The 26,158-nt window shown below is 35.2% G+C and overlaps 1 pseudogene; it reads left to right on the top strand.

Annotated features, from left to right (window-relative positions):
* Positions 1 to 25,705, top strand: part of LOC141550478 (lon protease homolog 2, peroxisomal pseudogene) — an 81,649-nt pseudogene extending 55,944 nt beyond the window's left edge.
* Positions 25,706 to 26,158: the final 453 nt, after the last annotated feature.

The raw sequence follows: 26,158 nt of genomic DNA, 5'->3' as shown, positions 1-26,158 counted from the left end.
TAAAATACAGATGTCAAATGAGAAGGGAGTCTTACATTTGATGTCATCTACAATCCAACATGAAATGTGTTTTCGTCTAATTAGTATCATGTCCCGTCTGAGAATTGAGGCAGTCAGATGGTAGATCAACAAAGATCAAAGCTAAAATTTTGAAGTCTCTTATAAGAGATAATTGTATATAGGAAATCTCACTGTCCTCCTAAATTGTCCAAAGTGATTGTGATATTGTCCAAAGAAACAAGGTTAGGCAACTGATTATGGGATGGGTAAGTCAGAGTGACACTGATGCTAAAAACATGGGTGACTATAAATAAGAATGATGGAAGTCTTTATAATCATAAGGTGGTTTGGAAGATGGATCAGGAGATCTGAAATGAGAAGGGCAAATAAGGAAGTTCATGAATGGCAAAGTATGAGGTAAGATGACCAATTAAGAGGGTGGATGGTAGAACATAATCATAACATAAAGGAATAACAATGTAAAAAACCCTTTCTTTACACGTTTTTAAGAATTTAACATCAGAGAGAAAATGACCCACATGTGCAAAAACATTTGTAGCATTTCTTTTTGTAATGGCAAGGAACTAGAAATGGCTAAGTTATGGCATGTGAAAGTAATGGAATATTATTGTTCTATAAGATGAACAGGCTGGTTTTAAGAAAGTCTTGGAAAGATATACATGAATTGAAGCTGAACATGGAAAACATTGCACATAGCAATAACAGGATGATTGTGCGATGATCCTCTGATAGATTTAATTCTTCTCCAGTGATCAAAGGCAATCCCAATAAACTTTGGATGGAATGCCATCTGCATTTAGAGAGAACTATGGAGACTGAATATAGACCAACACATAGTATTTTCACCTTTTTTTTGCCTTGTGATTTTCCCCTTTTGTTCTGATTTTTTTCTTCCAACATGATTGATATGAAAATATGTAAAAAATGAATGTACATGTATAACAAAAAAAAAGATTTTACATGTAACTGGGGAAAATAAAAACAAAAAATAAACCATAGACACATGCAATATCATATTAATATTATATTATATTTTATAATATTAAAAAAATTAACACCATCTTTTCTTTGCTATTATCCTTTACCTTATTGTGATTTTGTCACCCAGTCTTGGAGTGGGAGAAATCAATTTATCAAGGGTGTTTTAATCAATCTCTTCTATCCTTATCACATTCAAATTTAAGCCTTAAAACAAAATTTCCACTAGTTTGACCACAGGACCATAATAATTGCTATAATAATCCTAGGAAGCCTAGGCATATTGAATAGAGATTTTTTTTTCTCAAAACAGCTTGAAGAAGACTTGTTCAAATCTAACAAGTCTGATACATGTTGGTTGTCTGATCCTGACACAAATATCACAGTGCCTACCATTCAGCCCTCTAAGGTTATCAATTGTAGAGCAGGTAAGAATTTGTTTTGGTTGAGTTTTCTTACTGGGATTTCCTCATAGCTATGAGATCACAAACCTGGTTTAAAAATAATTCTAGAAAATTGTCTACTAAATCAGAGAAGATCTGTGAACTGTTAGAGGAAGGAATGGCCACCCAAGTTGTAAATACTGTCTCTCAACCAGAGCTTTGCCTAAGGTGCCAAGTTGTAGAGAGCATGATTGTGTTTGCACTATTTCAGCAAGTAGAAACAAATGAATTCACAATTAGGTACCAAGAATAATTAGTTAAATTTGGTAAAAATTAGTTAACTTGGTAAAGAGTAGGACACCAAATAGGCTACTTTTCTCCCTACTCCTTCTGTCCCCTCTCATTGGAATTAGCACCCAGATGATCACATGATTTAGTAATTCTGGTCCTGTCCCACTCCATCCTCTACAAACAGCCTATCCAATAGTTGCTTATGAGAATGAGGTTGATAAATATAAGTATGTGAGCTGTGTTAATCAAGTTTATGACCCAAGAACTGAAATCTCCCAAAAGTTATCTGCTTGCCCCCAGAATGACTTTGGTGCTTATATCACTGAAACTAAGATCTCTGAAGTACTAAAGAAGTAATTTGAAAAATTAAAATTATAATAAATAGCAAATTTCATTAACACAGTAGATACTTTATGTTGGGGAAAAAAGCATGAAGTAGTAGAAACTATTATGGGTAGAATTCAGCATCTGTGTTCTTAGCTTGAAACCTCAGTTTCCACATCTGTAAAGCATGAAATAGGTGCTTTCTAAAGCTTTTACATATCATAAATCTCCTCTAACATCATTTATTTAGATATTTTTTGCATATATTCTACTTTATTTTTTGTTATAGCTTTTTGTTTTTTTTCAAATACCATGCAATGAGTTTTCAACATTCACTTTTGCAAAACCTCTGTTCCAATTTTTTCTTTTTCTCTCCCCTTTATCCAGTCCCCAAGAAGCAAACAATTCATTATAGATTAAATATGTACAATTCTTCTAAATGTATTTCTATATTTGTCATGCTGAGCAAGAAAAATAAAATCAAAAGGAGAAAAAAAACAAGAGGAAAAAACAAACAACAATAATAACAAAAAAGATGAAAATACAATGCTTTAATCCACATTCAAACTCTATATCTGACTACAGATGGCTCTATCACAAGTACTATTGGAAAGACCTTTAATCTCCTCATTGTTGAAATCCCAAGTCCATCACATTGGTTTTCACATAATCTTGTTGTTGCTTTGTACAATGTTCTCTTGGTTTTACTTACTTTAGTTAACATCATTCATGTAAATCTTTCCAGGCTTTTCTGAAATCAGCTTGTTCACCATTTCTTATAGCACAATAATATTCCATTACATTCATATACCATAATTTATTTAGCCATTCCTCAACTGATGGACATCCACTTAATTCCCAGTTTCTTGCCACTACAAAAAGGGTTGCCACAAAAATTTTTGTACATGGGGTTTCTTTTCACTTTTTTATGATCTCTTTGAAATACAGACCCAGTAAAGACACTGCTGGATCAAAGGATATGCACAGCTTTATAGCTCTTTGGATATAGTTCCAAATTGTTCTCCAGAATAGTTGGATCAGTTCACAACTCCACCAATAATATGTTAGTGTTCCAGTTTTTCCTTTATGGAAATTCTTAACCAGATTATTTAATTTTGACAAAAATTATTAGAAATCAATATCATAAAATTTCCCGGGCTGCTATTGCCAAAGAGCTTATTAAATCCAAGAGATTAGGAGCAAGTAGGTAAATAGGGATTTTGAATATTATGTTTTTTTGAGAGAATTAAAAACCATGGTATGACAACCTGGTATATAATATTTACTACATTTTAAAAACTAATTTCACTGTGACAGGGGACTTTCAGTGGGGAATACTAATGCAGTGCACTGCAACTTAGAATCTTAGAGCCAACATTTGTCATTTTCTTTCTTTGTCAATTACTTTTCATTTGAATTTCTTAGAACTGGTAATTAGTGAATGCAAATTAAAGATAAACAAAAAAAGGTTTTTTTTTTTTAACTTTTTAAGACTTTTAAAAAATTTTATTTTTCTTGGGATTTTTTCTGTTTTCTTTCATATAACTTACATGGAAATATGTTTTGTATGACTAAACATGTATAACTTATGTCAAATTTCTTGCCTTCTCAATGAGAGAAGAGAAAAGAAGAGAATTTGGAACTCAACTTTTGAAAAGAAAAGAATGTTGAAATTGTTTTCACATGTAATTGCAAAAAATGTTAAATATTTTAAAGTAATTTTCATTTCTCTATTAGTGACTTAGACATTTTTTTCATGCAAATTTTGATATTTTGTTTTTCTTCCTTAGGAAGAGAGCATGTTCATATTCTTTTAATATTTATCAACTGGAAGATAGTCTCATAAATTTGAATCCATTCCTTATATGTCTTGGAAAAGACAAACTCTGAAAACTTTCTTAAAATCAATTTTATTTCCCATATTATCTTTTTGCTTTATGTAATAATATTGCTCAGAATTGTCTTGATCTTCACTTTACAAATGAGTTTATATTCTAATTTGGTCTTCAAAATTTGGCAGCCTACCCTCTCCATCTGGCAAATCAACTGTTTGCTATTTGGCCCGTCAGAGCTCTTTTGATCTTTTTGCTGTGGCAATTAGTAATTGGCAGTGATATCATTTTTTGTTGTCCTGATGGTCAATTATTTGTTTGAATGGTTTAGGATTCATTTGTTTCAAGTATACTTTAAATCTTTTTCTTATTGTTATTCTTGTTTTTTCTAATCCTGATCTTTGCTCTGATAAAGCAATGAGTATTAATCTATTAATAGCAAATCTTCTTGATAGTTAAAGTATGATTATTTTCTTACAATGTTATTTGTTGCTTATTATATCTAGCATCTATTAACTTTTCTCAAAGAAAATATTCATTATAGAAAGCCAAAAGACTTCAGTATACTCTACAAGAACTGAGTTTTCCTCAATTCTTTCTCCCTAAAATTTGCTTTCCCATAAATTTCTCACCAATTTCAATTATTCTTATATTTACAGACAAGTTACCAAATATCAGAGTGTGAATTGATTGAGAATTAGTGTTCTTATCAAGTTCTTTATAGAATCATTAACAATCAATGTTGGTATCTAAGCTGCAATTATTTTCATGATACAATGCCCATTTGCACTTTTTACAATGCTCATCATTGGTCATATGATAAAATCTACTGTCAATTTCTTTCTTTGATTCTCCAAATAGTACCTATGAGCCATCCTGTGACCTACCTAGGTTCCTTTCTTCTTCCTTCTCTCTTTTCCTTCCTTCCTTTCCTCCTATTTCTTTCTCCCCTTTTTAAATTATAGAAAATATATAAAAATTGATATTCAAGATATTGATAGATATTGATATTCTTCCAGTATTATTCCTTTGATTCATCATTGGAGAAGGATTTTGTGTTTGAGGTACCAATTTTGTATTTATATATATTTATAGACATTCCAAAAACTATTTTTTTTCCTTAACTCCTTTTTATCCCCTTTGCCATGGCTGTAGAAGTGGAAAGGGACACAAAACTGAAGGTTCTTTTGTATTTTATTTGTTTGTTGTCATGGCCAAAACAAGTTCATCTCTTAGTTGTCAGTCTATGGATGTTATCACTTTCCATACTTATCTAGGTTGGTCCTTGAGGAAAAACAAACAAACAAACAAACAAACAAACAAACCCAACTCAGAATGTTCCTAAGACTATTCTTAAAAGTCTTTTTAGCAAAGTAAAATCAGGTAGACCTCATGGTTTGCTTGTCCAGCCTTCAAGAACCCAGAATCACATCAGAATAGGAATTTATAAAGTAAATGAAACTGTAAGTTTAATGATTAATACAGGGTATCTAAAAAGTCTTAGTGTGGTTTAAAACTTTATTAAATTCAGAAATGTAAATGCTACTAACTTACAAAAAAATTTGAAAGGTGAATTATTTTTAAATATTAATAATTCTTATCAAAATCCAACAACCCAATATTTTGTGATATATATCATTCTAAACAATTTTTAAACTTTGTAAAAACTTTTGGCTTCACAGTGAAAGAATTGCATTCATAATCCTAACCATAAGATCAACCCCCACAAAAACAAAGTTTGGATTCATACATAATGGTTTTCATGTGATACCACGAGGAAAAATCCAATAAAGATAGACCAGGTGACCAAGGTGATAGAAACAGCTCAAACTAGAGGACTTCCTCTACTATTTAACCTGGTTAAATATTATCCAGAAACTGTTTCATATACAACAGATAATAAAAGAGTGCCCCATTTTGTTAAAATAAAAAAATTTTAATGTATTATTCAAAACTCACAAAACTAAATGTATAAAAGAAACCTACGTAATTAAACATTCAAATATTTTTGTACATTTATATTTTTGAAGTTATTAAAGCTTAAAATTTTACTATGATTTTTGAAACATCTTGTATATAAATAACATATCTTCAATAACTCAAAAATGGCATGATTTCTTAGGTAGGTAATTTTTCTCCCTATTCAGTTATAAAACTGCTTCATAGCTTAATAAATAATTTTATGAACTGATTTCTCCCAACCTCTTCCTCCCCCAAAAAAATCATCTCTGGATAACTAAACTTCAGGTAAAAGGCCTCCCAAAACTTAGGAAGACTGATTCTGGGATCACAATGTTTTCAAATTGGAAGAAACTGTCAAAACTCATACTCCATAGGCAAAGCCTTTAAGATTATTGAATCACTCCATTTTGGTTCCAGGATCAGGAAAACATAGGGTTCAATCTCACCTTAAACCAGAGATTCCAAATCTTTTTTTTTTTTGGTCATGAACTTTGTTGATGTTTGAGGAAGTATTTGATGTAATGTAAAAGCAAGAGGTTGCAATGAAACTTTTTTAAAAAATTGACTATTATAAAGAGAAGCTTGCTTTACATCTTAAGGTCACAGTAAAAAGTCTGTCATCAGTAGCTCTATCTCCCCTTTCAATGACTTTTTATCCCCTCTCCTCTCCCAAATCTACAATTCATTCTATTTCAAATCTTCTTCCATATCCTACCCTATTTGAGTATACTTAGGCTAGTATAATGTTCTCTAAAATATAATATTCTCTGGGAGCAGATTTCTTGGGGAGCTTCTGGAAGCAGCCTGAGTTTCAGTTCAGTATAATCACCCCAAATGCAATCAGGTATTAAAGTCCAAATCCTTTATTGTATCTAAGCCTAGTCTCCTTTCCTGCAGCCCAGTTAGCTTTCTTAGAGGCCCTTCTGTAGTCTTGGTTCCTTGAGCTCTGGCTTCTGAATCTCCTCAACTTCCAAAGGTTTGTGCATGAGCCTCCAGCCACAACAAAGGTGGAAGATGGAATGAATCTGTCTCAACCTCAGAAAGCTTCTAGTGAGCTTGTCCCTTCTGACCCTGATAGCTCCTCCTTATATGCTCCACACTGAGTAAACACCAATCATTATATCACTTGGAAATCACTATTTGTTGTAGGATTAAATCAATGCTAAACTAGATTTAACCACTGTTTCCTCAATTCCACTGATTTAACAACTTGTAAGAATCCTTACATCTCCCGCTTTCTTTTGATTTAGAACATAGATGGTCATGACCTCCCTGACTTCTCAAGGAGGTAAGAACTCCAAAAAAGTAGGTGATCATACCTTCTCTGACTGCTCAAAAAAGGTGCAAAAACACCTTAAAAAAAAAACAAAACAAAAAAAAAACGCCTTCCCTGACTTCTCAGGAAAGGAGATGAAAACACCAAAGGAAATGGGAAATCAAATCAGATTAGTGGGTTTCTGAAGAGGCTTACTCTTAAAACAGGTATACATAAATCCATCAACATGGGAGGTATTACACATAATTACATAAGTTACATAAGCACATAGTAACATAATACAGTCTAGTAGTGATGTAACAAATAACATGAATCAACATGAGGAATAAGTCCTAGAAATAGTCCAAAAGGAATCTGTTGTCCATTACTTCATGTGCCAGGAATCCAATAATTCCTGCAAGTTTTGAAATCCTGCAATAGTATCATCAACGATTTTTCACCTCAAGGAATCCAATGATTCCTGCTGGTTTTCAAGTCTTGCAACAGTCTCATTATCAGCCATGCTCTTTCAGTGTCAGATATTTTTTTAGATCTTCTCCTTTGTTTTGAGCTTTTTCTCTTTTTTCTGTCTCTCTCTGATGGACAAGGTGAATACAGCTCATTGGCATCCATCTGATTCTTTTTCCATCTGTAGAAATACAAGCAAATCCTTTCTCACAAGCAGTTAACCTATCTAGTCCCTTCTATTTACCACTATGGGGATTGCTCCTCATCACCTGGCAATTATATTGAAACTGCTTGCTCTGGACATTGCCCTTCTGTTGGGTTAAAAATGCCTGTATTTTCTCCAATTGTAATCCCTTTCTGCTATCTGATTGCTTTTTGGCTGATTGATCATGTGATCCCTTTCTGCCATGAGATTGCTTTTCAGTTGATTGATCACATCAGAGTTCTGAACTTCTAAAGACTCTTTGGGTGTGCACTCAGCCCCACCTGTCTTTTATATATCTTGGAGCTGAGCCCTGCCTCTCATTTCCCTGGATCGATCTACATTCTGAGGCCCAATGGAAGCCCTTGTGGCATTTTGGACATAGGTCTTCTCTCATCCTGTCTTCTTACGCTATCTCCTTGCCTTCACTGAGCTCTCAGATGTCCAACTTTTCCACATTGAAAACATCAACGATTTTCTCTAGAAGTCCCTTGCCAAAGAGATACCCTGTCTTCCCATGTTCATCATAGTCTGGGTATAATAAGCATTTGTGCCCATTGTGGCACAGAATCTTATGATCTCCTCTAACGGAGCATCTTTGTGTAGTCCCCATATAATTCTTCTGCAAACCTCATTGGCATTTTCCTTAGCCAGTTGTCTGATTATTATTTCTGTAGCTGAATTTTCGCCAATGATTCTTGTGACAGCTGTCTGCAAACATCCCACAAAATCCGCAGAGGCTCTATTTTTGTGAAGGCTTCCTCTCGATCTTTCCCTGAAAGGGAACCCTAAGCTTTTATTGAAGCAGTAGCAATTTGTTATTTGTTCATACACTCCTATGAGGTAATTAATCTGTGCTGAATTCTCTGCATACTGACCTTCACTTGCTAGTTGGTTAAAAGTGATTTGTATGTTTTTTTCCTGAGGCTGGGGTTAAGTGACTTGCCTAGGGTCACACAGCTAGGAAGTGTTAAGTGTCTGAGACCAGATTTGAACTCGGGTCCTCCTGAATTCAGGTGCTCTATCCACTGCGCCACCTAGCTGCCCCCAAAGTGATTTGTATGCTAATTCCAGTTTGCTTATTGCATTGGGCTTGAATCCTACATAATTCATGATACTCTAAACTCAACAAGTTTTGTCCAGGTTTTAAACATGTCCTTGTTATGGATTTTCAATCACTGGGTGTTAACATTTTCTTCTTATCTTCTCCTTTTTTGACCTGAAGAGTCAAGATCTTCAATCACTGGATATGCATTTATTTTTAAGTCAGATATATCCTGTCCTTCTCTTTTTGCCTTAACCAATGTTTTTTTGGAATCTTGTCATAGGCAGCTTCATAAGGTGGTGTTGAATGTGTTTCTGCCTCTCCCCCTTCTCCTTCTCCCTCCACCCATGAAGGGTTAATTGAGGGAAGTAGGTCAGGGAATGGGGAATGACCTAATTTCTCCTGCTGGGAAGCACCACACTTAAAATTGCATTTAATTCCATTCTTATTTGATTCTTCATCCTTTCACCTAGTTTATTTGACTCCTCCCCCTCCTGCTCTTTCTTCTTATAATTTACATAATTTCCTAAAGCCAGTTGTATTAAATTATATGTATAAAGTATATCTTTGGAAATTGAGTCAGGTCCATTTTCATTGTAGAATTGACATAGTTGCTCTCCTACGAATTTCTACTCCTCTAGATCCAGTTCTTTTTCCATAGAGAACCAAGAAGATATGTACTGTACAGATTCTAAAAGTTCAGTGATCTGCTCTCAAATTATAATCAAACCTTGGCTTTTTATAAGTCTGACAATACTCTCTACACATTTTCCTTGAAGAGGAAAAGAAGGCTGTTTTCTAAACATCTGTCCCATTTTAGCTGAAATTCTACTTTAGCTCTTTAACAAAGTTTCCTTGTTGTACTCACCCTAATTTCTGGGTCACAGATGAAGGTTCTTGGTCCCATGTTTGGGCACCAAAATGCAATGTTCTTCTCTAAAATATAATATTCTCTGGGAGCAGATTTCTTGGGGAGCTTCTGGAAGCAGCCTTCCTTTCAGTTCAGTGTTATCACCCCAAATTCAACCAGGTATTAAAGTCCAAATCCTTTATTGTCTCTTTCCAAGTTTTGTCTCCTTTCCTGCAGCCCTTTCTTAGAGGCTTTCTGTAGTCTTGGTTCCTTGAGGTCTGGCTTCTGAATCTCCTCAGCTTCCAAAGATTTGTGCTTGAGCCTCCAGCCACAGAAAAGGTGGAAGATGGAACGAATCTGTCTCAACCTCAGAAAGCTTCTAGTGTGCTTGTCCATTCTGGCCCTGACAGCTCCTCCTTATATGCCCCACACTGAGTATACACCAATCATTATATCACTAGGAAACCATTATTTGTTGTAGGATTAAATCAATGCTAAACTAGATTTAACCACTGTTTCCTCAATTCCACTGATTTAACAACTTGTAAGAATCCTAACAGGCCAGAGCTAGAAATCACTTTCTTCCCCAAATCTCAATTTCCATCCCACCTTTGCTGATATATATCATTATATATGAAATGATAAGCCTACCAGAAATTTTTTTTTGCTGGTTCAAAAGAGGTGGAGAAAAGTAGGAGGAAATCCATCCAGTATTCTCCAGTACTCCTTCATCTTGTCACTGGTTGACTGAGCTGTCAATTACCATAAGGACAGCTGGAATAATATATTTAATCCATTAAATCTACATGACAGATTGAAAGCTCATTCTGAAGCTGATAGAGGATAAAGGTGGGAGGAAGTATTTCTCAATCTACATTTTGATTGGCCCTAAAACTATGGTATTTATGGTATCACATTAGAGCAACACTTCAACATAAGGAATGAAGTTTGGTTCAGATTGATATAAATCTTTAGATATGCAAACTATGATAACTAGTAGATAACATTATCTAATGTTTTTGTAATGATGGTGAATCTTCCACTATATATAACAATTAGAAAAATAAGGATTTTAATATTTTGTATTTTATCTCCCTCCTATGACTTACCACAAGGATAAGGTTAAATGTAATAAATGTCTAAAATGCTGACAGAGTTGCAGATGGACCATATGAAAAGTTTTAATGAGCAATCCTTCCTAACCTTTACTTTATTACATGTAAAAACATTCAGGAAAAATGATGTTTCTTCAAAGTTTAGTTATTGTTAGAAGTAGTATATGCCCATTAGTGCTAAAATTTTTGGTCCCAATGTAATTACATGCTTAAAGTTTCTAATATGGTAAAAGTACCAAGCTCTTGAGAAATAAGAAATTGTTTATTACATTTTGATTATTTCTTCCTCTCTAAGAATGACAAATAAGTTACTCTTTTTACCTTATTGGGTCAAATGCTTTACCCAGATAATATATCCAATGTGGAACTGGGAAATAAACTCTCTTCATTTTTTCAGTCCCTCAGCTATATAACCATTGCTGGAAGAAAAGAAGGAGGAATAATAGAAACTGATATCCAATTAAAACTTCAAACATATAATAACAGGCTATGCTGAGGAAAGCAAAGCTTTCATCATGTATTCCAGTATCACTGTGTCAGCATAAATGTTTACTCATCAGGAAATAAGAGGGGAAAGGGAGAAGTAAAGTAGAAAGGAAAGAACATTTCCTTTTTTAAAAATAAAATTTTATTTTTTTATATATTATCTGAATTTTTGCCTGTGTCTTTTCCTATCCCAGGGATCCACTTCATATAGCAAAAATGTTTTAAAGAAATAAAAAAAGGAAGAAGAGAAAAAATTAGCAAAATAAATAATAGAAATGGGGGTGGGGTTGTCTTCTAATATTTAATCCTTGTAATTTTGCAGTATTAATTTTGATTTTTTTATAGATGTGGCTCTTGTTCTTTCCATTTAAATTGTTGTGGTTATATATTTGGTTTTCTTGGTTCTGCTTATTTTATTTCACATCAACTCATGTCTTTCTACACTTTGCTGATTCTTATATTCAACATTTCTTATAGTACAAGAATATTCCATTGCATACACGTACCACAATTGGCTAAGCCATTCCCTAATGATTGTATCTATTCTATTTCCAGTCCTTTGTAGTTACACAAAAATGCTGCTAAAAAGAATTTGGTGTACAATAAGTGGTACAGTTGATAATGAGATCTGAAGTCTTGAAGACCCAAGTCACTTTCTAGCTGTGGGACCCTAGGCAAGTAAGTTACTTAACCTTTGCCTGCTTTACTTTCCTATTTTGTTAAATGGATTTAATAATAGCATCCACATCCCAGGAGATAATTTATGTAATGCATTATATAAATGCTATCAGCCGCAGTAGCAGCACAATTACTTCCTTGGGGCACATGCCTAGTAGAATCTTTGGGTCAAAGCATATGAACATTTGGGTGAATTTATTTGCATAATGCTAAATTAGCTCCTAAAATGCTTATAATGATTTACAATTGGAGAACATTTTCAAGCAGGTGATCATCTCACAGATTTCAAAAGCCTAATACTCCCCTCCAATGAATAATAGCAAGAAAAATAGTAATCTTACTTAATATCATTGAGTTTCCCACAGAAAAAAGGGAAACAAAAAACAGCTTCCTAAAGGTGTTTCAGGTAGTTGCTTTTATTTAGCCAGCATTATGAAAATACTTACAGATGAGACAGAGAAGGATATTAGATTGGAAGTCCCAAGCTGTTTAGTTTCTAATTGCCCAATATACTTACTGAACATAAAACTTCTACTCTTCACACAATCTAGTGATGCCATTTTCTCAGAATCATGCTATTTCCTAAATCAGAGGTGTCAAACTTGTTAGATTAAATAATTAGGAATTAGGAAAGTAATTAGGAAATATTTGACAAAATAAATAGAAGTACACATAATTTATGTTAGTTTTTGATCTTTTAAGTCAGTTTGCAGTTGCATACATCAGTTTTTATTTGAGTTTGTCAGCACTGTCCTAAATGGTTTGAGCTCTACAGGAAAGTTCCAAGGGAAAAGTGATCATACACACAACTTCACAAGTTCTATATTTTCCAACAGGATGTTTCATCAATTAATCAATCAAAAAACATTTATTACACACTCAATCTGTGCCAAGGACTGTGTTTGTCACAAAGACTACAAATATGTGAGCAACATTACCGATTTTTCCCTTACTTCCATAAATTCTAGAAGCTGAGCCATAATTAGCATGGTTTGCATCCGAGAAAAGTACCTCAAAACTTTTTAGAGGCAAATAGTTTGGGCCAGGGAGAAGGCAATGAGCTTGAATTTTGGGACACAAAGTCCTATTAGGACAGGGAACTACTGGAATGTAGAAGGAGCAAGATAGATTGGGAAATCTGGTTAGTTTCCTCTTTAAGTCCGTTATTCTTGCTAACTGAGCTCTAATCTTGGTTGTTTACATTTTCTCCAGTACAAGTGCCCCCAGCTCAATTTAAATTAGAAGACACTAAGACAGAGTCACACAAGCCTATTAATGGTTCTGTTCCTGAGACCAAAGCACCTTCACATGACATCACTAAAATGTTAAGTTAGCAGAGAATCCTGAAGGCTCTCAGACATTATCTGCTCCAGCTCCTACCATATTTTTGACAAATGGTCTTCTAGCCTCCACCTAAAAACCTATAGTAACAAACTCACTCCTATCCTATTAGCTAATTTTATTGTAAAACAACTAATTATGAGGAAGTTTTCCCCTCTCAGATTACCTTCATTTACTCTCCTCTGTATTTATTTTTTGTAAATGTAAGTTACATGATTTCTCGCTCAATTGAATATATGGTCCCTAAGAACAGGACCTTTTTTTTTTTTTCTTGTCTTTTTTTGTATAACTAGCACTTAGCACAGTTTAATAACCGTGAGTCTAATAAATAATTGTTGACTGCCTGGCTTATATTGAAATGAAGCTTGTGCAATGCTGACCAATAGTTAAATCATTCTGTCTATTGGAGCCAAGCAGAATAAGTTTAATCTCTTTTCCATGTGGCAATTTTTCAAATAGTTGAAAACAGCTATCATCCTAAAGTGGGAAAAATAATCTGTGATGCATATTTTATTTTCAGGGTAATCTAAGTCACAGTAAACCTCTTTTCCCCCACTTTGCTTCTATTATACCTGGCCATCTTGATCACTTATTGCTTAGTCATTCAATTATGTCCAACTCTTCATGACCCCATAAACTATAGCATGCCAGTACTATCCATGGACTTTTCCTGGAAGAAATACTAAAGTACTTTGCCATTTCCTTCCCCAATGGATTAAGACAAACTGAAGATAAGTGATTTCTCCAGTATCATACAACTAGTTAGTGTCTGATCTTCCAAATTCTAAATTGAGCATTCTGTCCATTGAACTACTTAGCTGTCTCCACTCTTGATTGCTATCACTAAGATTTGGGGGAAAGAAAGACATCATAAAAAGGGGAAAAGAATCCATATGTGCAAAAATGTTTGTGGCAAACCTTTTTGTAGTGATAAAAAACTGAAACTGAGTAGATACCCACCAGTTAAAGAATGGCTGAATAAGTTATGGCATATGAATGTAATAGAATATTATTATTCTATAAGAAATGATGAGCAGGCTGATTTCATAAAAGCCTGGAAAGACTTTCTTCAACTGATTCTAGTGAAAGAAGCAGAATAAGGAGAACATTGTACAAAGTAACAGCAACATAGAGTGATGATCAACTATGATAGACTTAGTTCTTCTCAGCAATGCAGTGACCCAAGACAATTCTAATAGGGATAGAAAATGCCAACTGCATCCAGAGAGAACTATAGAGACTAAATGTGGATTGATGCATAGTATTTTCACCATTTTTTGTTTGTTTGTTTGCTTTTTTTCTTTCTCATGGTTTTTCTCTTTTTTTTTAAATCCTTGAAACAGTATATATAGACAAGCAAAGTAAATTTTCAAATTGATTATGTCCAAAGTTGTATATATTATTCCACATTCTAAACCTGTCTGTCATAAGGTACATACCATTCTTTTTCTATTATAACTTTTTATTGACAGAACATTATATGCCTGGATAATTATTTTTACAACATTATCGCTTGCACTCACTTCTGTTCCGACTTTTTCCTTCCCTCCCTCCACCCCCTCCCCTAGCTGGCAAGCAGTCTTATACTTGTTAATTATGTTATAGTATATCCTAGATACAATATATGTGTGCAGAACCAAACAGTTCTCTTGTTGAACAGGGAGAATTGAATTTAGAAGGTAAAAATAACCTGGGAAGAAAAACAAAAGTGCAAACAGTTTACACTAATTTCCCAGTGTTCCTTCTCTGAGTGTGTCTGATTGATCAATTGGAACTGGATTAGATCTTCTCTTTGTTGAAGATATCCACTTCCATCAGAATACATCCTTATACAGAATTGTTGGTGAAGTTTATAATGATCTCCTGGTTCTGCTCATTTCACTCAGCATCAGTTGATGTAAGTCTCTCCAAGCCTCTCTATATTCATCCTGCTGGTCATTTCTTACAGAACAATAATATTCTATAACATTCATATACCATAATTTGCCCAACCATTCTCCAATTGATGGGCAGTTTCTGGCCACTACAAAAAGGGCTGCCACAAACATTTTGGCACATACAGGTCCCTTTCCCTTCTTTAGTATTCCTTGGGATATAAGCCCAGTAATAGGACACTGGATCAAAGGATATGCACAGTTTGATAACTTTTTGGGCATAATTCCAGATTGCTCTCCAGAATGGCCGGATTCTTTCACAACTTCATCAACAAAGCATCAGTGTCCCAGTTTTCCCACATCCCCTCCAACATTCATCATTATTTTTTCCTGTCATCTTAGCCAATCTGACAGGTGTGTAGTGGTATCTGAGAGTTGTTTTAATTTGCATTTCTCTGATCAATAGTGATTTGGAACACTCTTTCATATGAGTGGAAATATATAGTTTCTATTTCATCATCTGAAAATTGTCTGTTCATATCCTTTGACCATTTATCAATTGGAGAATGGCTTGACTTCTTATAAATTAGAGTCAATTATATATTTTGGAAATGAGGCTTTTTATCAGAACCTTTAACTATAAAAATGTTTTTTCAGTTTGTTGCTTCCCTTCTAATTTTGTTTACATTAGTTTTGTTTGTACAGAGGCTTTTTAACTTGAGATAATCAAAATTTTCTATTTTGTGATCAATAATGATCTCTAGTTCTTCTTTGGTCACAAATTCCTTCCTCCTCCACAAGTCTAAGAGGTAAATTATCCTATGTTTCTCTAATTTATTTATGATCTCGTTCTTTATGCCTAAATCATGGACCCATTTTGATCTTATCTTGGAATATGGTGTTGTGTGGGTCCAGTTTTTCTCTTTTGATCTGATTTTTGTTGTTGTATATGACAAATATAAAATACATTTAGAAAGATTGTGCATGTTCAACCTATAGCAGATTGCTTGCTTTCTTGGGAAGGAGAAAAAATTTGGAACACAAAATGCATATTGAAAACAATCTTTATATGTATTTGGAACAACAAAATATGAGTAAGAAAAACAAAGATTGTCAAAGCAATACAGAACAATGCACTCAAGGCAAAAAGAGATTTGAAGGAAAGAAGAAAAAGAAAGTAAAGAAAAGGACATAACAGAACAAGAAAGGAAAGGGAAAAGAGAAGGGAGAAAGTGTCCTTCACTCCATTCCTCAATCTTTCTTCTTGGAACAATCTTTTTAGAACTAGAAGGCAAATGACTAGAGACTATCTCAACCAACATTGCTTATTTTTCTGAGACAAAAATGTTTCTTAGATTATGAGGCAGATAAATAAATAGACACTAGACTTAGCATCAGGAAGTTTGGGTTCAAAATCTGTCTCAGATATTTATTTAGATGTGGGAACCTGAGCAAGTCACTTAACTTGTGCTATCTCAGTATCTTCACCTACAAAATTTGGAAAATAATAACTCCAATTTCTCCTCACACCCCCATATTGTTGTGAAAAACAAATTGTTAGATTAATTAGATCCGTTTCCTGAGACTTCATTGTATTTTGGTCTGGTTGTCAGAACCAGAGAATTGAAGTTTTTCTTTCAGGACTGTCTATACAACAAACAAATAACAGCTATTGACCAGCATAGCATCCTACTTCTGAAAATCACATATAACTTTTGTTAGCTTAATATGGTGAGAAGTAGCCTGGTGTAGTGGATAGGGAACTGGTCTTAATGACAAGAATTCCTATCTCTGATACATACTAGTTGTGTGATCCTAGGGAATCAACTCATCTCTCAGATGACCAGATGACCCCCTCATACTATACATTAGAGAAAGTACCATCCTGTATTTGTAGAGGAAGCCTCTCACCTGGATCTTCTAACAGCAAGGCAATTAAAAGTCTAGTCAAATAAGTTTTTCTTTTTCTTTTTCTTTTTCCTCTTTTAAAATATAGTTATCTGGGAACAAAAAATTTTAGAACAAAGGGTTCTGATAAAGGCCTCATTTCTAAAATACAGAGAATTGACTCAAATTTATAAGAATACAAGCCATTCTCCAATTAATAAATGGTCAAAGGATATGAACAGACAATTTTCAGATGAAGAAATTAAAACCATTTCTAGTCATATGAAAAAATGCTCTAAATCACTATTGATCAAAGAAATGCAAATTAAAACAACTCTGAGGTACTACTATACATCTCTCAGATTGATTAAAATGACAGAAAAAGATAATGATGAATGTTGGAAGGGATGTGGGAAAATTGATACAATAGTGCATTGTTGGTGGAATTGTGAAATGATCCAACCATTCTGGAGAGCAATATGGAACTATGCCCAAAGAGCCATCAAACTGTGCATACCCTTTGATCCAGCAGTGTCTCTACTGAGCCTGTATCCCAGAGAAATCATAAAAAAGTAAAAAGGATCCATTCACATGTGCAAAAATATTAATAGCAGTCCTTTTTTGCAGTAGCAAAGAACTGGAAACTAAGTGGATACCCATCAGTTGGAGAATGGCTGAATTAGTTATGGTACATGAATATTATGGAATATTATTGTTCTATAAGAAAGATGTTAGGATTACAAGGTGAGAACTCAGGTTGTCTGGGTAATTCTCTAGCTCAGAATTCACACCTTTAGGGGGAGTTTGTACCTTTGAACCTCTGAAAAGGAGTTTACACAACCTTTGGGAGGAGCAAGTTCATTGGTTGAAGTAATTTTCTTACAAGCCCCGTTGAGTTCTCACTACAATCTCTGCTAGGATAAAAGAGGAGGGCAGGAGGGCAAAGAGTGAGTCGAGTCTAGTTGGGACAGCAGGCTAGAAGGAGAGAGTCTGGCTGGGAGATTGAGTTGAGATAGCAGTCCCCAAGGATAACTTAGAGACTACCGGACCTTTACAATTCAAGAACTTTACAATTTGGTGCCCAACGTGGGGCCAGGACTTATTCTGAGCCCTTCAGAGGACTAGCCCGGACCTTCACAAAATGATAAGCAAGGATGATTTCAGAAAGTCCTGTAAAGACTTACATAAACTGGTGCTAAGTGAAGTGAATAGAATCAAGAGAATATGGCACACAGCAACAAGAAGAATATATGGTGATCAATTGTGATGTTCATGGCTCTTTTCAACAGAGAGGTGATTCAGTTCCAATGGACTTGTGATGGAGAGAGCCATCTGCATCCAGAGAGATGATTGTGGGAGCTGAATGTAGCTCACAACATAAGCATTTTCACTTTGGTTGTTGTTATTTGCTTGCTTTTTGTTTTCTTTCCTTTTTTTTTCCTTTTGATCTGATTTTTCTTGTGCAGCATGGTAATTGTGGAAATATATATAGAAGAACTACACATGTTTAACATATATTGGATTACTTTCCACCTAAGTGAAGGAATAGGAAGAGGGGAGGGAGAAAAAAATTCAAAACATAAGATTTTGCAAGGGTGAATGTTGAAAACTATCTATGCATATATTTTAAAAGTGAAAAGCTTTATATATATGTATATATATGTGTGTACATACACATATATACAATTATCACTGATAAACAGCAATGGAAAGAATGATGAATCAGAAATTGGGAGTTCTGAGTTCTAGTCCTATGCACATTCAAAATAGAAAGAAGGGGCTCCAGATATAGTTCTGGGAAAGAAACATTAAAGAAACCTATCTTGATTTTACCATCATTCCTCTGAACTGTCATGTCTGATCCCCTCATTCATTTGACATACATTTACTGAACACCTAAATAAGTGTCTGCTGAATGGAAGATGTTAGAATTCTGAGTTCAAGATTAATCAGAAATTCTGGGAGCAAGTCCTCAAAAAGGATTTCCTCTGGTCAGTTCTGTGCTACAAAGCCTACTCCTGGACAACCTGAAAAATCATAGCGTTTCCCTAGAAGTTTAAGAACATGACAGCCAAACAGGGAAATATTCCACATGGCACAGAATGCACCATTCAATTCCTCTGAGACACCATCATGTGAAAGTAATGACTGAGAGAAAGCTTTGAAAAGCTTAGACTTGTCAATGCCAAAGACTTTAAGTAATACATAAGTATGGAGTTGTAGGATTAGAGAAAGTCCAAAAAACCACTCAAGGAGGCAAGGAAGGGTGGTGGGGAGAGCACCAGACTGGAAGCTAGGAATCAAGGGAAAAACATTTAGTAAGCATCCACAATGAGCTAAACTCTGTTCAAAATTTTTTCACATGTAATTAGAGAAACAAAAATTGTGTCAGTCCAAATTGGGCAGGGCACCCTGACTTTTCCCCTTCTCCTATCTCAGTCCAACTAAAAGATTGCATCACCTGGGGATACAAATAAAGACAGAGGATAGTCCCCATTCTCAAGGAATTCACAGTATAATGAGTGACATAACATGACAACATGCAACAAATAAGTCATATACATATACAGAGTAATCTGAAGATAATTCATAAAGGAAAGACACTAGAAATAAGAGGCATTGAGAAAAGTTTCCTGTAGAAGATGGGATTTTAGCTGGGACTTGAAGAAAGCAAGAGAATCAGAGAAGAGAAGAAGAGGGAGAATATTCTAGGCATGGGAGCAGTTAGAGAAAATGCCTGGAGTCTGGAGATGGAGTATTTTGTCATACTGTCACTCAGCAAAACTGCCTCAAGCTTGGGTACAGGGTTACAAAGATGTTTAAACTATGCCCACAGCTCCATCTCTAGTTTTCATAGCCTTTCTTGATTTTTTTGCATATTTTCTTTAAGGTTGTATAACCCACTCTTTGAGAAACACCATGTAACTGGAATAGTATTGAATAGAAAGATCAGGAGCTGAGTAAGAGATTGAGAATTTCTCTTTGTCTCATCTTATACAATCTTTTAGTTGGATCAGGATAGGAGAAGAAGAAAAGTCAGGGTGACTTTCCCAATTAGGGCTTATACATGCAATTCTTTTTTTTTTTTTTTTTTAATTCTTCCTCAATTACATGTAAAAGAAATTTAGCATTTTTTTAAAGTTTTGAATTTCAAATTATCTTCTTCCCTTCCTCCTTGAAAAGGCAAGCAATTTAATATAGAATGTATATGTGTAGTCAATACATACACAATTCTTAAGGGGGCCAAAAAGGCAGACAGAATTCAGCAGCCAAGAAGATCTACACCCATTAGTATGCTGATTCCTTAAAGGCTCATCTTATGACCTCGTAGTCATACTGAAATCCTTCCAAATTCCCTCTCTAGCTTTGCCAACTCAGTATCAAGTTCCTAGTCATATGATTAAACTACCGTAGGTACACTTTCTCAGCCTTCAGGATATATAATCTGAAACTTAGTAGGAACAAAAACAAAAAATAATAAGACTAAAAGTACTAAAGTCCAGACTCCAACACCCACCTTTTATGCCACTCTAGCATAAAGGATTTATTAAGTTTGCCAAGCATTATACTAAGCAGGGGAGATATAAAGAATAGCAGATACAGGATCTCTGCCCCCAAGGAGACAAAATGAAAATAATGATATACATATAAGATGTAACAGAGTAGATAGAAGATAATCTTAGAGGAAAGGCAGAGGTTGGGAGTAGGAAAGGAGAGGAAATCATGATACATCCTGAAAGGTCTCCAGGTCATTTCTCAAAACTCAGGTCAAACTAAACAGGTGTTCTGATTAGGGGTAGTGGAATGGGTAGAACAGGGAAATCTCGTAGGAAAAAGTAAGGCAAACCAGTCATCTGGCCTGGTATGAGGCTAAAATAAGGTTGCTTGATGGAATCTAATACCAATTTTCTATATTTATAGAAGGAAAGACAATAAAGTTCCTGACCCCTCAGGGTCTGCTGATTTTTTATTTTTCCTGAGAGTATCTCCTTCTGAACATCATCTCAGAAGATGATATATGATGAATAGATGGGAAAAAAGAGGAAAAAACAATTCAACCTGAAACCAGGGAATCCAAAGTCCCCTGTAATAACTCTTCTCTGTGTTTCTTGAGCTACATTTATCATTCTACATTTAGACCAAACATTTCTTTGAATGACTTCAGTTGACCCCCATTATTTCTTCATATTTGATGTGTATGAATGTGTATGCTCCTCTCTATTTCTGCTATTATTCTTTATGTATATATGTATATCTGCATGCATGCATTCATGTATGTATAGATATTCTTTCAAACATGAAGACCCTCTAGTCCATCAACCTCTTCTATAATCCAAACTTTTTCTGTACTTTGGAACTAAACAGTGATGGTTGTAGCCTTGATCTCCTCAACTTATCCAAAAGTGTTCTATTGCTATGATCAAGAATTCAGAGATATAATATCAAGATTCATCTAGAACAACAAAAGATTAATAATTTCAAGGGAATTAATGGAAGAAAATGCAAAGGAAGGCAGCCTAACTATACCAGATCTAAAACTTTATTATAAAGCAGCGGTCATCAAAACCATTTGGTACTGGCTAAGAAATAGAGTGGTGTTTCAGTGGAATAGTCTTTTTTCCACAAGACACAATACTCAATGACTACAGTAATCTAGTGTTTGATAAACTTAAAGACTCCAGCTTCTGGAATGAGAACTCAGTATTTGATAAAAATTTCTGGGAAAACTGGAAAATAGTATGACAGAAACTAGGCATGATCAACATCTAATATCCTATTCCAAGATAAGGTCAAAATGTGTTCATAATTTAGACATAAAGGGTGATACTATAAGCAAATCAAGAGAAGGGATAATCTACCCCTCAGATTTGATGAGAAGGAAGGAATTTATGAGAATATTATGAAATGTAAAATGAATTACATGAAATAAAAAAAAGTTTTTGTACAAACAAAACCAATACAGCCAAGATTAAAAGAGAAACAGAAAGCTGGGAAAATATTTTCAGTCATTGTTTCTGATAAAGAATTTATTTCCAAAATATATAGAAAACTGGCTCAAGTTTATAAGAATATAAGCCATTTCCCCAATTGATAAATAGTCAAAAGATATGAAGAGACAATTTTCAGATGATGAAATTAAAACCATTTCTAGTCATATAAAAATGCAAATTAAGAAAACTCTGAGATACCACTTTACAACTCTCAGGTTGGCTAAAATGATAGGAAAAAATAATGATAAATGTTGGAGGAGATGTGGGAAAACTGGAGCACTAATGCATTGTTAGTAGAGTTGTGAATTGATCCAACCATTCTGGAAAGCAGTTTGGAACTATGTCCAAATAGCTATAAAACTGTGCCTACCTAAATATGGTGGAAAGCAGACATGACTTTTTGTAACCTCCTCTAACCTTCTCTCAAATCAACAGCAAATTAAGCTTCTAAACTGGTTTTGAAGTCAAAGAATCCACAAGTATTTGGGGTACAATACATTTCTAGAAAACTGCATATCTTTTGATCAAAGAGTTAAAAAAAAAAAGAACCCACTTGTGCAAAAATATTTATAGCAGTCTTTTTTGTAATGGCAAGGAACTGGAAATTGAGTGGATGTCCATCAGTTGGAGAATGGATAAATAATTTATGATATATGATCATACTGGAATATTATTATTCTATAAGAAAAGATCAGCAGGTTGATTTCAGAAAAGCCTGGAAAGACTTACATGAACTAATACTAAATGAAGTGAATAGAAGGAAGAGAATATTGTACACAACAACAAGATTAGATGATGAACAACGTGATGGGCTTGACTGTTTTTTAACAATGAGACAATGCCTCTAAAATAGAATAAAGGTTCTTAACATTTTGTGTGTCATAGACTCATTTGGCAGGCTAATAAAACCTATAGACTATGGTCAAAATGTTTTTAAATGCTTAAAATACATAGGATTACAAAAGAAAACAAATAATATTAAAATAAAGATAGATCCAAGTTCACAGATTCTCTGAAATCTAGACCCAGACTCTAGGTTATGAACTCTTGCTCTAAGATAAATACAAATATTTTTGTTCAGCTTTTAAGTCTTTACAATTAAGCTTCAGCGCGAATTTTCAAAGTTTATTATATAATATTCTCCTTCATATAATCTACCTTCCAGATAATCTGATCAATTTACTGTCACAAGTCTCTGACCAGTCCTGGTCTGCCCCACTTTCTCTCATATCTTGTCATCTCCTCACCTCCATGTTCAGCTGAGATGGATCCATGAAAGAAGTTGCTGTAAAGTTCCTCTTTGTTATACAAGTAGACTGATGTTGGACTGCCATTACTTGCTATAGCCATTGATACAGGAGAGATTAGCAAGGATAGTCATCGAGCTTAATTATCCACTCCTTTTGGATATTCTTTCCTGCCTTGGTTTCTGTAACATCGGTTTCTCCTGGCATTAAGTATCTCTCAATGCTTAAGTGTGACTATACTTTGAAAACTCTGTCTTGGGTATATTAACAACTCTTTTTAAACTCTTTTTTTGGGGAATCTCATCTGTTTCCATGACTTTCATAGCCATCTCTAAGTAAATGATTTCCAGTTGTTCTCCTGAACTCCAGTGCCTATGCTTTCAACTCCTTGCTGGACATTCTAATTGTATAAGTACCTCAAATTTAGCTGTATGACCCCTGGGCAAGTCACTTTAATCCTGTTTGCCTGGTTTCCTCATCTGTAAAATGAACTGGAGAAGGAAAAGGCAAACCACTCCAGCTTCTTTGCTAAGAAAACCCTAAATGGGGTCATGAGCCATTCAACATGACCAAATAACAACAAAAAAATACAAAAATGGAACTTGTCTTTTCCCCTAAACCTCTTCCTTGTTCACACTTTGCTATTTCTGTCAAGGGTATTTCTCCACTCTTAGTAATTCTATCATCTTTTGTTCTTTCTTTTCTTTTACCATTGATATCATACATATTCAATCAGTTTCAAAGTCTTGACAATTTTCTTCCTCCATAGCATCTCTCAAGGAAGGCATCATGGTAATAATATAAGGTGGATCAATCTTTAAGTCAGGATGTCTTGGGTTGAAATTATGCCTCTCATATGTGTTGTCTATGCAAACACAAGAAAGTCACTTAAGTTTTCCTCAGTAACTTTCTAAGACTGTAAGGAATCTAGTTGGTGAAGATAATATATATAACATATATAGGTACATATAAAACATCTACAAATTAAATGCAGGATGGAAAGGTGCTAGCAATTGGGGGCAAGGGGTTAAGGGGGTAGAAGGCCTCCTGGTGACTTTTTTCTTTCTTTCTTGTTTTCCTGGTCCTGCTCACTTCACTCAGCATCAGTTCATGTAAGTTTTTGCAGGTTTTTCTAAAATCAGTTTGTTCATCATTTTTTATAGAAAAATTATATTCCATTATTTTCATATACCACAACTTATTCAGCCATTCCCCAATAGATGGGCATCCACTCATTTTTTAATTCTCTGCCACCACAAGTAGAACATCAGTGAGTAAACTTTGTAAAAAAAAAACCCAAAAAACCAAAAAAACTGTCCTCTTTTGATCTGTAAAATTAAATCTCTGAAATTCTGTCCCCTTTGATTCCTAGCCTCCCAGACTCCAAAGAGTCTATAAGAGAGAGCATATTCTTCTGGCTGGCCTTTTCTAAGGCATTTCACCCTGCTTCCCCATGGGTAGCTGGATCCTCATTCAGGAAGCCTTAAAAGAGATTTCCATTCAATTGGAGATCTGAGCCTGATTTTGATAAACATCTAGGGGAGCCTCCCTTTGCTTCCCTATGCTCTCTTAAATCCCTTTCAGAACAGGACCTTATGTCTGGCAATATCTCTTTAACACACACACTCTCTCTCTCTCTCTCTCTCTCTCTCTCTCTCTCTCTCTCTCTCTCTCTCTCTCTTACTCTCTCTCTCTCTTACTCTCTCTCTTTCTCTCTCTTTCTCTCTCTCTCTGTTTTTCTCTGTCTCTGTCTCTCTCTGTTTCTCTCTCTCTTTCTCTCTCTTACTCTCTGTTCTCTCTCTCTCTCTCTCTCTCTCTCTCTCTCTCTCTCTCTCTCTCTCTTACTCTCTCTCTTTCTCTCTCTGTTTTTCTCTGTCTCTGTCTCTCTCTGTTTCTCTCTCTGTCTCTCTCTCTGTGTCTCTCTCTGTCTGTCTCTGTCTCTCTCTCTGTCTCTCTCTGTCTCTCTCTTTCTCTCTCTTACTCTCTCTCTCTCTCTCTCTCTCTCTCTCTCTCTCTCTCTCTCTCTCTCTCTCTCTCTCTCTCTCTCTCTCTTTCTCTCTCTCACTAAATTCTGGCCCAGCTTTTTTTTTTTTTCTCCTTTTTCTCCATCAGGATGATGATTCTAATCTCTTCCAGACTGAGGAGAAACCTGGCCATCCCACTCAGCTTTTTGAGGGTTCCAAGGCCAGAGCCCTTCTTGATCTGTCCTGGGGAGATGTTAATGTTAAACAACCTGCCCCAGATATAGAGAGGAAACTGCAGAAGCCAGATTTGGTCTCTCAAATTTCTCCCTTAAAAACAGCTCTTGGGGGCTTTAATGAGAGGAATCAGGCTTTAGTGGAGGAGAGAGGCCATGGAATTAAAACGAAATTTGTTGACAAGTCCTTACTTTTGGCTGCTATTCCTGGGAACTACAGAGATCCGTTCTTTAAACTCCCCAGTCCTTGTCCTGAGTTCGAGCAGGAGGAGCACTGAAGGGAGGGGAGATTGCCCAGAGGGATCGAGCCATCTCCCCAATGCCCTGGCTCTCAGGCAGGAGTTTGGGGCTTGGTCAAGCTCCCCCTCTCTCCAATCTCAAGAAGACTTCAAAAGCCGAACCCTAGCTATCCTGGGACGTGGCTGGTAAGATCATTGAATTTCTTTCTCCTTCACTCTCACTCTGGCACCCCTCCCCCCATAGAAAGGGGATTACGGAGGAGGGGGAGGGGTTGAGATCTCTCCTCTGCCTCACCAGTTTGGTGATTTAATGGTGAACTTGGGGACCCAATTTTCTCTTCCCAGACCTCCAGAGAAATTTCTTAAGTGTGAACTTTTAGTTAGACAGTTAAAAGATTTAGAGAAGTTTAACTGCATTATCTTAATCTACAGTCCTAGACAGGCAGGTCCACACTCTAGGTGTCCTAGATGGATTTTCTACTTCTCAAAAAA

This window comes from Sminthopsis crassicaudata, chromosome 1, assembly GCF_048593235.1.
Source record: "Sminthopsis crassicaudata isolate SCR6 chromosome 1, ASM4859323v1, whole genome shotgun sequence".
NCBI lineage: Eukaryota > Metazoa > Chordata > Mammalia > Dasyuromorphia > Dasyuridae > Sminthopsis > Sminthopsis crassicaudata.
This window is presented reverse-complemented; position numbering and strand designations above follow the sequence as displayed.